Here is a 13,650-nt window from a genome sequence, read left to right as displayed (position 1 = left end):
TTTGCTGCATCACAACAACGTACCTGTACTTGAAAGAAAGATTCCAATGACACTGCAGCTTTATAGTTTTAAATGGGAATAAATATGGATGTTTGAAGACACAGAGTGTTTGTAAAACTATTATTTTAAAAATATTTGCCATATCTTAAAGTTTGTATGAGTTATTGGTGCTAAAATTAAATAAATAAAATGACTTGTTTGACTGACCTTTCAATCCTTTTTCTCTCCCCAAAAAACAATTCCCATGTTAATTTGTTCACAATAGCTTGGTTAGACCAAAAATACACTGTAAACCTTATTATAAATACACTTAAAGAGGTATGTACTAATTATTAGCAGAACCAAATCTACAGAGGGAAAAAAGTCAAGAATGAATAGCTGAATTGCCCATAAAATGTGCTATTTTTCAACAATAATGATTGTTAAAAGCTGTGGCAAATTACTGCTGCTCTATACAATACAGCATGACTCATGCAAAGACTAATGTACCATAGTTGTCTTGGTCTTTGACAAGCTCAGTCTCAGCCTCCTCTATTACAGGAAAATAGGCTCACAACTTCATTTTAATTAGGTAGGTAAGATGTCTGTTTCGTCTATATGTCTATATTGTCTCTATTCAACTTCCTAAATGTGCAAAAATGAAGTGAACCCTTTTTTGGCAACAGCATCTCAGTGAATGAAAGTAGAATAACCAAAGAGACATCAACGTGGACTGCATTCATCAACCACTATTTCACAAGAGTCAAAACAAACATTTGAGGAAGTCCCATGTTCTTAGCAAGAGAGGTCTGAAAGGGAGAAGTAATTTTAACCTTAGAGAATTGTTAAATGAATCCACGGGAGCACTCATTGTGCTGGACATAGGCTTATACAATACAAAGTCTTAAGCAGGGTTCACCTTTCTAAAACTAGGCTGTTTAAAGTATCATCTGCAATGGAAGATACTTGTGACAGATGCCATTTATCCATTTTGGGGTTGTGATGTTTCTGCATTTAGTTTTCTGATTATAATGAAGCATTCATTTGAACAATACACCTTCCTGTTGCCTCCTTCATCTAATGCGCAAGGATACTTATTTTTATTTTATTTTATTTTATTTTACAACAAACTAGACAATACACAGGAACAAACAGCCTGACAACATAGACCCAGGGAACAGTATTTACAATTTCTTACAGTACGTGTGTGTGTGTATGTGTGTGTGTGTGTGTGTGTGTGTGTGTGTGTGTGTGTGTGTGTGTGTGTGTGTGTGTGTGCGCGCGCGTGCGTGTGTGCGTGTGCAATTATACCGAGACAAAAAGGACAAAAACCCCTGGCTCTTCTAAACCCCATGCTTCCGCACACTATCAAACGAACACCAACTGTTACTTAATCATCCATAAATTCTAATAGACAGTATTGCACTATTGCCTCCCTAATCACCTGGACTCCCCACATGTTTTTTTTTGTACCCACACCTCTTTTGTGTCTGTTATTTGTGTTCTTTGTTACAATATACATGTTATGTTTTTGCATGTGTGTGTTTTTTTTAACGTTATACTTGCAGCAGAAAATGTTTCATATATGTACAAAATGCCACACACACACACACACACACGCACGCACGCACGCACGCATACACACACACACACACACACACACACACACACACACACACACACACACACACACACAGTCAAATTTCATACATGCATACATACATTCACACACAACACAGAATAACACATTTCATATTCATATTCATTCTTTAAAACAATGTTAAAATTTCTAACATGGAACATAAGGGGAATTGGCTCTCAGGCAAAACAAATAAAAATTATTATTGACCTATCCAAATTACAACCAGATATATGCTTATTACAAGAAACTCATCTCACTAACTCAGAGCAAAATAAAGGGGTCTCTATTCTGATAGAGTAATCTTTCATTTACCCATAATCCTACAGATACAGACCCAGAAGGACGTTTTATAATAATTAATATATCAGTCAACAATAAACCCATCACTATCGGTAACATACATGGCCCAAACACTGACGACTAGGGATGTAACGATTCACTCAACTCCCGATACGATTCGATTCACGATACTGGGTTCACGATACGATTCTGTCACGATTTTTTCATTTACAAAATGGGACTGTAGACAATTTTTTTTTTTGGGAAAAAAACTAGAAAATACTGTATTATTTTCCTTTTATTTTTCATTGTCAAAAGAATTCCTTGATAAACTATTCAAAACAATGCAATTTAACTAAAAATAAATCTTGAATTAAATAAATAAAGGAATAATACAAATGAAAATGAAGCCTATTATTTAAATTATGGTTCTATAATAAACAATGCAAAACTGCATAATAGTTCTTTTTCTTTTAAAAGTGCAACTGAAAATGTATTTTGTGCCTTAACAATTGGACTTTAAAAAAAAACAAAAAAAAACCGTGATTACACTGATTTACGTCATATTTGTTTGGACCAGCAGAGGGCGCTGGTAACCCAGTGGTCGGTTGGCATGCAGATATCTTACAGTGAAGAAGAGAAGCTATGCTAGCAGACAGAGCTAATAGAAAACCGTGACTTTTACAGATATTCAAGTAATATTGCAGATTTTCTTTCGGTGCTAAAGGGGTAATGAATCATTTATTAACATATTTAAGAGTAGAAGGCGGCCAGAAAGAAAGTATTAGCAGACTCCGCCCGCCGCCTACACTTCCGGATAGCGCCCTCTGCTGGTTAAAAAAAGTACTGCGATTCAATTGTCAGAAAATCGATATCAACCGTGATACCTATGAATCGATTTTTAACTGCCTTACGATTAATCGTTACATCCCTACTGACGACCCATCTTTTTTCCATAACTTCTCATAAATCTCTAATAATTCTAACTGTCCAATCATCATAGGAGGCGATTTTAATACAGTCATCGACCCATCCATGGACAAAAGTAATAACACAAATAAACGGCACTGGCAGTCATCTGAATCAATTAAACCATTCATGAGTGATCTGGGATTTGGCGATAGTTGGCGGCCTCAACATCCATCTCCAAAACAGTATTCATTTTTTTCACCCGTTCACCAGTCATTCTCATGCATTGATTTATTTCTCACCAGCAATTCAATTATTTCAAATATTTCAGAAACAAAGATCTACCCCATCATCATCAGTGATCACGCCCCTGTAACATTCACTTTAAATAAAACCATACCACACAGATCTAACACCAGATGGCGCTTCAGTACACCCCTCTTAACTGATAAAGAATTTAATGATTTCATTATAAAAGAGTGGGCATCCTTCCTAGAAATAAATGATTCCCCAGAGTCATCTCCATCCATTCTATGGGAATCCAGTAAAGCAGTACTTCAGGGCATAATCATTTCATTTTCTGTACACAAAAAAGAAAGAACAAGAAGAAGAAACAAAATTGGAACAAAAAAATCAAAGATTTAGAGGACATTATTGCAAACAACCCAACAGAAGAATCCCATAGTGAATTAAATGAAATCCTAAATAAAAAAAACCCAATTCCAGATACACAGACTCAGATACACAGACTCAGACAAGAAAACTTCCATCATAACAACAAATTTGGAAAATACCTGGCAAACCAAATAAAACAAAACAAAGATAAAATTACTATTTCTACTATCCAAAACTCAGCACGGAAGCCAACAAACTCACCTGAAGAAATAAATTACTTTTTAAAGAATGCTATGCAAATTTATACTGAATAACATTAATCTACCCAAACTCATTGAAGACCATATATCCACTCTAGAAACCCTAATAACACATGAAGAACTCTCCACTGCTCTGCATCTCATAAATCACCAGTACCCAATGGCTTCCCTGCTGAGTTTTATAAACATTTTTGATCAATCTTATCCCCACTTTTTCACAGAGTAATAATTGAAATAAAACAACACTCAAAACTTCCTCCATGCATGAACACAGCCACAATCTCACTCCTCCTCAAACCCAACAAAGACCCATCACTCCCATCCAGTTACCGCCCAATCTCCCTTCTCAAAGTAGACCTAAAAATAATAACAAAAACATAGAATAGAAAAAAAAAATTCAACACATAATCCACCCTGATCAGACCGACTTCATAAAAGGCAGACACTCATCCACCAACACTCGTAGACCTAACGGAAGATTTATCACAGCAACAAAATCCATCTATCATCGTCACCCTGATGCCTGTGCAACAGTAGTGAGATGACTTTCAGATAAATGGTGAGATTATTCTCATCTTGATACATTTTTTTTCACGAGATTACCATTCACTTTTTGAACATATGAAATTTGGATATCTGCTTTTCCATAGGAAAATTATTGTGGAGTAGAGTAGAGTCAAAATAAAACATTCACATTTTGTCATATTTTTTTCCATTACAAATGTTTTACCAATTCTATATTCTATATATTCTAATATATGATCTATTATTGTTCAAGAATTGCATGAGATGAATTGATAGGACAAAGGCCACATGGACTCCTGGTAACCATAAGAGGAAGCTGAGATCGTGCTGCCAAGTTGGAGTTTGGAATTCGTTTTGAGGCCCCTATTGAGGCCCCTATTGACTTTTAAAAAATGAACACAGCCCCTTTTAATTTTGATCTAGGTCATTTAGCAGCTCTACAGAAATTTTAGCACACTACAATGTCAGGAACTTCCCCGAAAAGCTTTAAAATAATTTTGAAAAAGGGGTCAAAACTACAAAACATTAACAAAGCAGGTACTTCATTGTTTATGTAAAAATGTGGCATCAAAGATCTAAATTATTCATGCAATATGATTATTTCAAAATACAATGAAATAAACAAAGATAATACCATTACTTAAAAATACATTGAAATAAACAAATATACTAAGATTATTTGTTAAATACAATTATTTACAAATACATAAAAATAAACAAATAAATAGGGTACACTGCATCCCAAACTTCTGGTTCATGTGTCCCAATGACCTGTGCCTCGGTTTGACTAGAAGAAACATTTAAAAAGATTAGTCCAAATTTCATAAGAACACCAAGTTGATCTCCATGTGCATGATTGCCTATAAAAAGTTTCTTCACACAGAAATCCTGAAGTTTTTGAGCACTTTGAGTGTAAAAGTGGAACTATTTGACACAGGATGCATAACCATTGAAGCTCATGTACCTAGTTCTAACCATTCACAGCATTGATTGGTCAGAACCGGGTCAAGACAGTAAACAGTGATGGCGGCCTCCCGTTGTATGTGACGGCAATCATCACCAGATTATGAAAATACTGCTTGCTGCACGCATATTTTAGAACACTGTGTTAACTGTGTTAATTAAAGCAAGATGGGACACATTTAGAACAAGTTCTGATGAACTATGGCCGGGCTGGCAGAACATCTCTGCACCGAATAGCACGTTCCAGAGAATTCAGTGAAATGACTCGGTTCCACAGAGTAAAAGAAATGAAATTGTGTAATGTAAAATAGAAATCTACTTTGAATTGCCTTTGAAATTATATATATCACATTACTGTTCCGATAAATTTAGAAAGTACCGGAAAAGGGGGTGGGCCCCCCTCCCCGACCTTTCAAAAAGCTCCCCGAGAAGCTCTAGACATACGCTTATAGAATAACCATATCAAATTACAGCTCGATTCAACAAGCATTAACGGAGGAGTAGTCATTTGAAAAATGGGCCTGGCGCCCCCTTGACACATACAGAGTAATCCATGTAACTACAACTTATATCTACCTTTTAATTGTATCTTACTTTATTTTTGACATACATTTTTGTTTAATTGTGAGTTTTTTTCTTTATTAATATTTATTTTGTTTACTCACAGGAGTTAAAAACTAATATTTTCTTTAAAAATTCATAAATAATTCTAAAAACCGGATTTTAAAAAATTAAATTGGAAAAAAAGGAATTTGGAAAACAATAAAACGGATTTCATAGGGCCCTAGGGTAGGCCCCCAGGCCCCATTTAAAAAACAAAAAAAGGGCGCTGAGCATCTCATCATATTCATTCAGCAAACTGCATTCCGATCTAACGAGAACTAACGGAGGAGTAGTCATTTAAAAGAGGCACCTCTGTGACATGTACGGGGTAATGTGCCCTATTTATATATTGGTATGTGTCAATGATTTGGTACCACTAACCGTCATAATATTTGACTTGCAAATAAATGAGAAATCAACTTTTTTTTTTTCTTTTGGGACCCCAAATCAATAATCGGCCTCTGTGTATTGATGCGTATACATTCATAGATTATATCTACCAAATTTCAGCCCGATCCGTTGATGAATAAAAGAGGAGTAGCGATTTGAACTAGTGTACACAAGAAGAAGAAAAACAAACACAAGAAGAACAAAGTGAGTGACGTTTTGAGTCCGGTAGCCCGGCCTAAAAATTGCAAAAGAGTGGATGTCATTGAAAGGGAAAGAGTGCAATGCCGTGTTGCCAATCACACACATGTTGGACAGCGAGTACACGGAGCTGGAAATCCTCCCTCACTACCATCCGTCATGTTACAAACGTTTCACAGACAAACGTCAGCTGTTCTACGCCAAACAAAGACACCAAAATCAGAAATCGGGTGGTAGCCCTTTTAGTGAGTTCATTTCTTTTTGTGAATATGCTTTGTTGTATTGCCTATGTTGTTTACGCCTATAACTTAGTCCCCTCCATTTGTTGGATTATATTAAAAAAAAATTATAATTTAACTAAGTCCTTGGATACACATACCATAATATTTCTATTAATGCAGAATAAAATGGTAAATGGTAAATGAATGAATGAACTGATGACTAAATCATACTAGCATTCGTTGGTCAGGCTAATATATTAGTTAAAAAAAATCATCTAATGACTATAAAGATATAACAATGCCAGATATGTACAGTATGTATGTATGGACAGGACTTGGAAAGTGTGAATGAAGCCAGGTAACCAGGTCAACTGAGCTAAGTTTGCTTCCTACTGCTGATGTTCTTAAGTTGCACACACTGAGGGCAAACTATCAAGCTGCTATTCATCATCGTGCTATGCAGCCAAAAATATGTGCACCATTTCGGGAAAGCCACGACTGGAATATCCATGAAAATCAGCTCTCTATCACTTGGATGACAAATGATCCTGCTCCTAGAGAGGTGCTGAGGCTCATTAGCTGTAAGTGTAAAACAGCAGAATGTGCTACTAAACGGTGCTCCTGTAAGTCTTCATACTGAATTGCAAAATTCAGTCCTGTCCTGTCACTTATAAAGTTTGGGTTATTCATTTGTCCACTTTGAATGTATGCATGGACATTGTACAATATAGGAAACTATTTGAAAGTGATAGAGAACAAAACAGTATCTTATTATCTTTGTCTCTTTGTATCTACTTGTAAGAAGTAAAACAAACATTTTTTGGGCCGGACTACCGGACTCAAAATGTCACTCACTTTGTTGATGTTGTTGTTGTTGTTCTTCTTCTGCTTGTGTACATTAGTTAAAATCACAACTCCTCTGTTATTTGTGAACGGATGGAGCTGAAATTTGGTAGGTATAATCTATGGATGTGTACGCATCGATGCTCGGAGCCTGATTTGCGATTTGGGGCCTTGCGGTTCTTGGTACTGAATCATTGACACATACCAATTCATAAATGAGGCTCATTACCTCGTATGGGCCACGGGGGCGCTGGGGGCCCCATTTTTCAAATGACTACTCCTCCATTAATGCTTGTTGAATTGGACTGTAATTTGACATGTATATCCTACGAGCGGATGTCAACAGCCTCTCGGAGACCTTTTTGAAGGGGAGTAGCACCCCCTTTTCTGGTCATTTCTAAATTTATCACAACACAGTCGTGTGATCATTTCAAAGGCAATTCAACGTAGATTAAGATTTTACCTTCCACAATTTGATTTGGAGCTCAAGCCCCAGTGGCCCGGGAGCCCACCTCTTCTTTAAGGTAATTTCCAAAAGTATCGAAACATAGTCGTGTGATATGTCGTTTCATCGTTCAAAGGTAATTGAATGTAAATTATACAGTATCTTCCATATTTTGATTTGGGACAAATCGGGGCACCCCTTTATGTTAATTTGAAAATATATTGGAAAATAGTTGTGTAGTATGTTGTTTCGAAGATACTTCAATGGAGATTACGATTATATTGCAGATCATTGATATTTGGGCCCACTTGTTTTCTGGTCAGTTTCCAAATTTATCAGAACTCGTTGTGTATATAGTTTCAAATTTAAATCAATGGTCAACTGATTGAGTTGAAATTCGGTAAAGTGATGGATAATGCCACATTATAATTAGAATATTTGCATTTCCTCAAGCAAATGCAAGTGAGGATGCAGGTGCTGGCTGCTGCATTATTTTAGATAACAACAGAACTTTGATGTAGACCAAACCTTCAGCTGCTTCAGTGTACACTATCGGTGTTGGGAACCAGATTTGACCGCTCTATCAATGTTGAAAACCAGCCCTGTACGGCATCGGTGCTGGGAACGAGGTCCGGTATCGGCTCTGTATTGCTGCAACACCGATACCAAAATCCGACTTTGATGTTGCTCGTCCAATGCTAGCCTTTTTTTACTCGGTGGTACCGAGTCATTTAACTGAATTCTTGGGAACGTGGTAGATGCTATTTGGCGCGGAGACGTTCCACCGTCCCGGCTGTAATTCATCCAAACTTGTTTGTGAAGTTTGGGCTTAAAAAAAGCAGGCCTGCAAATCCACGTCATATGTGAAGGCCTGTCTCTACATTGACTGCATGTGTAGCACATCCTAATTTGCTGTAGATACACTCACAGTATGAGCCATGTTACTTTTTACAGTAAAAATGTATTAAGTAGTATTAAGTATTAACAAACAGGAACTCAACCTGCTATATATCACATCCATTCGGTGAACATTGAAGTCAAACACCAAAAAAGGAAGTCTCGTGATTTCTTCAATGACTACAGTTTTCTTTCCTCTTTGCAGATTCAAGGTCATCCTCATATTTTGTCTGTAAAGTCTTTCTTACCTGCAGCAGCCATTCCTCACTCTTCACATTTTCAACTTTGAAACTTCACAAAAAATGCTTTAATTTCTTGATACTAAGAGAGAGCTTTTTCCAAGTTAACCCCTGCACTGAGAGAACTGAGAGAAGCTACTGAAGTTCTGTTTTTTTTTTTTTTTTTGTTCTCTATCATATTGCTGCAACAGCAACCGTTCACTAGGGTCTTACTATAGCCTTATCTCTAAAATCCATTTAATTTTGTTTTGATGCTTTGTCAACAATTTGGGGCATTTGTCAGATTTTTTCTTTTAATGCAGCCTAACATAATTGCACTGGTTCTAAGGGACTTACTAGTGTCTTACTGAAAAAAAAAAAAAACATAACATTTTAACATTTTGACTCCTTATTATATAACCTTACCTCTGAATTTAGCTGCTTCTCATATTTTCTGGGGTGAAAATACAATGAAAGAGTGAGGAAAAATTTCCAGTACAGAATGTATTAGAGATGAAGAAACATACCAGAAGATTACAATTTACAAACCAAGTGGATCCAATCCCAGCGTTCAGATTAAAACTCTGGTTAATCATGTACTAACACAATCAAGATATGGCTTGGATTGCACAATACCCCAACCAATTATTGGCCTCCATGTTGCTTTTATCCTCAGATTGGCCTAAATCACAGAAAACTAAAGGTATCCAATACTCCAGATGATACTAAATAAGTGACTGAGTCACAGTGCATCCAAATGGTATCAACAAAGAACCAGGCAACTGCACAAAGATGTGCAAACATACACTTGTGCATAATTTTCATTCAGGAATAAAAATGTTACAGCTGCAGCACTGGATTGAAAGTGGAAGTGGAATTTTAGGAAGTCAATTTGGGAAATAAGGCCTGGGACATGGTGGATAGAGCAGCTGGAACACTGAATCAAAGCAGAGCAGCATGTGACACCTCCTGTAGTTTCCCCATTACTATAAAGAGAAAATAATGAACTCTGACCATCGTCCTCACATCAACGGTAAACCACTCCCCCTGCTAAGAGGAAGTGAACACACACAAGCAAGAGCATGGCATTAGGTCGCTTAGGCTTCCTTAAACATTATGTGCAATGAAAAAAAGTACTGTATATGTTTCATTTAAAGGAAAATCTACTTTGCTTTCACTCGTGGCACTGCATATTACATCACATGTTTCAGCCATTTTGGTTGTGAAGCAGGATGCATGTAGGCAACTACCTGTTGCTCTGTTGAGCTGACGTGCAGCTCACTGGGTTGCCCACTATTCCCCATATAAAAACCATACAAAACCGTTTCCCTCAACCCTGGTTTTATATGGACTTAGTGATCATAACATCAATAATCCATGTTAACTGTTCTCGTCCCTTCACTTGGCTCTCTAGGTAGGCTATACATAAATATTTAGTCATATTTATGTACTTCTTTTGTTTTTTATATTTTTCAGTTATATTTGTGTATATTTGTTTTCATTTTGTGTGGTCTTGTTATTTCTTGTATATTTCTATTAAAAAAAAATGTTTTTGAAGTCATTTTGTGTGCTTACTTTTGGCACCACACAAAATTAGACCGAGGGCCACCAGTTGCTTATGTCTACTCTCTTTTTCTGCATTCTGGACCCACAGCTCTTTCACAGCCTCCCCCAGTCTCAGTAAATCCTTCACAAGTCTTAGTATATGGCCGGTACAGTGAAAGTGCAAATGGATCATTAAATCACTTAACCCTTAGATGCATGAGTGACTGGACCCTACACTCTTCCATAAGTGGGTCAAAAATTACTCATATTAGAATCAATGCATTTTTGTGCCATTTTTGTTAAGACTTATCATTTGTGTTATGTTTTGTATTGTACACACAATACTTATTTCATCATTCATTCATGTTCAAACAATTTGAACAATAATAATTGAAAACAAAGAAAATTGTGGCTTTTGTTACCCCACACCTTTCCATTGCTTTAGTGATTGGGTTTGCAGTTGGGGGCAGTCTTCCAGACGACTCCTCATGTGTGGTGTCACCAGCTCCTTTGAGAGCTCATTGAGGAAGAGCCTTTGTGCATTGGTGATACCACTCTTGAAATCAGGATGGTGAGAGGTGAAGTAGGTGTAGGCATTTAGGGTGACAATGTCAAGCATGTTGCACCACAGCACTATGGGCCACCTCTGTGTTTGGCACTTGCAGGTGTAGGTGCCAACCATTTGGTCCATGGTGTCTACACCTAATTTGGACTTGTTGTAGAATGTGATCACTTCCTTTTTTTTCTTTCTGCTATTTTCATCCACCATTTTGTCATGGTGCATCATGCTCAGGAGCACAACAGCCATTCTTTCTGACATAGCTGACCATCCCAGTCATTGGCCAATCTGGTTAGATCTCTGAAGCTAAGCAGGTCTAGTAGTTGGATGGGAGACCACTGAGAATTCCAGGGGCCACAGTGGGGGGGACAGTCGCTCTTGTGGTATCTGTCATTGTGTCCTTGGGCAAGGCACTTCACCGACATTGCCTAGTATGAATGTAGTGTGTGACTGAGTGTTGGTGGTGGTGGGAGGGACCGATGGCGCACTATGGCAGCCTCGCTTCTGTCTGTCTGCCCCAGGACAGCTGTGGCTACAATAGTAGCTTACCAGTGAAAGAATAATGCCTTAATTCTGTAAAGCACTTTGAGTGTCTATGATAAAGTGCTATATGAAATCCAATGCATTATTATTATTACCACGTAAGGTGGCCATTAAATCCACACACGACACAGACATGAATGTGCAAGTATGTTGTTAAAAATGAAAATCATTGTTGAAAAATGATAATACTTACATGTAAAGTGCGTGGTCCTAAATAAATAGATTCCTTGCAGCCACAGTTGATTAGAATCAAAAGATCTGATGAGATTCAATAGGAAATGCATGCCGGTCATTTTTGACCCACTTATGGAAGCTTGGGGTAGTAATACAAAAACTAATTTTTAAAAAAAATTATAAAAGCTAAATTAAGATTTGGCATCATATCAAAAACATGTTTTTTGAGGAATACATAGAATATGAAACAATAACAAATTTTCATTGAGAAGATAATGCAAAAAAACAATGTCACTGGGTCATTTTTGACCCACTTATGCATCTAAGGGTTAAGACCAGTTTTTCTTTGCATATGTTGAACTGTTCATGTTATTGATTTTGTTGTAGGTAATTACAGACAAACAGAAAGATGTCCACTCTACTGGTATGGAAGCCCATTTTCACCATTAAAAAAAATGAGAAAAGTAATAATTATCAAAAGAATTCAATTCATAATTAAGGTCTAAGTCATATTTATTTGATACTAAGTCATATTTATGAGAGTTTTAAAAGGCCAGCAGTTTACAACAAAACATAAATGCTTCAGTATCAATCAGTTAAAATATACTCTCATTTGTTTCACTTCCCTTTTAAGCTTTGCTCAAGGAGAGAGAAACGTTACCTGGACCAAAGCATCTCCATCCACACCAACATACAGTATACTGTAGGTCCTCCTTTTGTTGCATATAAGCATTACTATTGCAACAACACATCATCAGTAGGGTAAAACTAACCTGTCTCACGACGGTCTAAACCCAGCTCACGTTTGGTTCTCAGGGGGGACATTCCGTGTCATTTAATAAAATGTCCTTTGCAATTCGGTCTCAAAAATCTTTTTATGAATAAGCCTTTTCACACTCATTCAGTTTACACGCGTGATTTCAATGGTTAAACTCGCCTTGGCTGACAACGAGTCAGACAGAAACTTAGATTGTTTTTAACATTAGAGCATTGATTCCTTAAAAGATTTTTTGTGGAAACGTGGTATCGGTCTCCAAGGCAGAAATGCTGCAAATTTGTAAATTGAAATAAAATAATAGCTTGATAAAAATAATCATGGACCTGGTTAGTGAATGGTGTACCTCATAAATGTACCTTTTGAAAGTGAGAACTTTTAAACTTTTTTTAAAAACAATTGCACAAATCAAAAAATTAAATTAACAATAATATAGGTAAAATACAGAAAAAAACAAAAAACATAACAATCACAAGTTAAAAGCTTGTGAGAAGGAGTGTGGAAACAGAGAAGGTCTAATCTGTCACTTTGATACTGTTTCTCTCATCGGTTTTACAAAAGTGCTCAGATATGTGCACCCACTGGAGACCCAGGTAGTCGGTGTTTTCGTTCACCAAGTGTAATCTGTGTGGAAGCGAGGGGACTGCCTTGCTCCAATACTGCTGCTGAGCTGCTTCCATTGGTTTTTAAAGGCAGTGGCTAACCGTAGGGTTGCCGTATCAATATACCGACATTCTATCCGTACGCAGCGTCCCTATTTGGTCAGTTTAGGTTGTGTGACTAAGACTAAACCTTACCCTAAACATTACCCTAACCCCTAACCCTAAAAATTGCTGCAATATTGTGTTATAATCTAACCCTAACCCTAACCGCTACCGCCTCCGCCCACCGTTTAGTCGTTTTGGGCCCTAACCCTAAAACCCTAGTCCAAACCCTAATTCCCACCCCGGTTTTTATGCCTTGCCCTTAACATTAATCCTAACCCTAACCGCTACCGCTTCCGCCTTATGTCTTGCCCCATGGACAACATCCTCAATACTGGGGCCTGGATCCGCCTTACCTATCCT

This window comes from Gouania willdenowi, chromosome 1 (assembly GCF_900634775.1).
Source record: "Gouania willdenowi chromosome 1, fGouWil2.1, whole genome shotgun sequence".
Lineage (NCBI taxonomy): Eukaryota > Metazoa > Chordata > Actinopteri > Blenniiformes > Gobiesocidae > Gouania > Gouania willdenowi.
Note: the sequence above shows the minus strand (reverse complement) of the source record.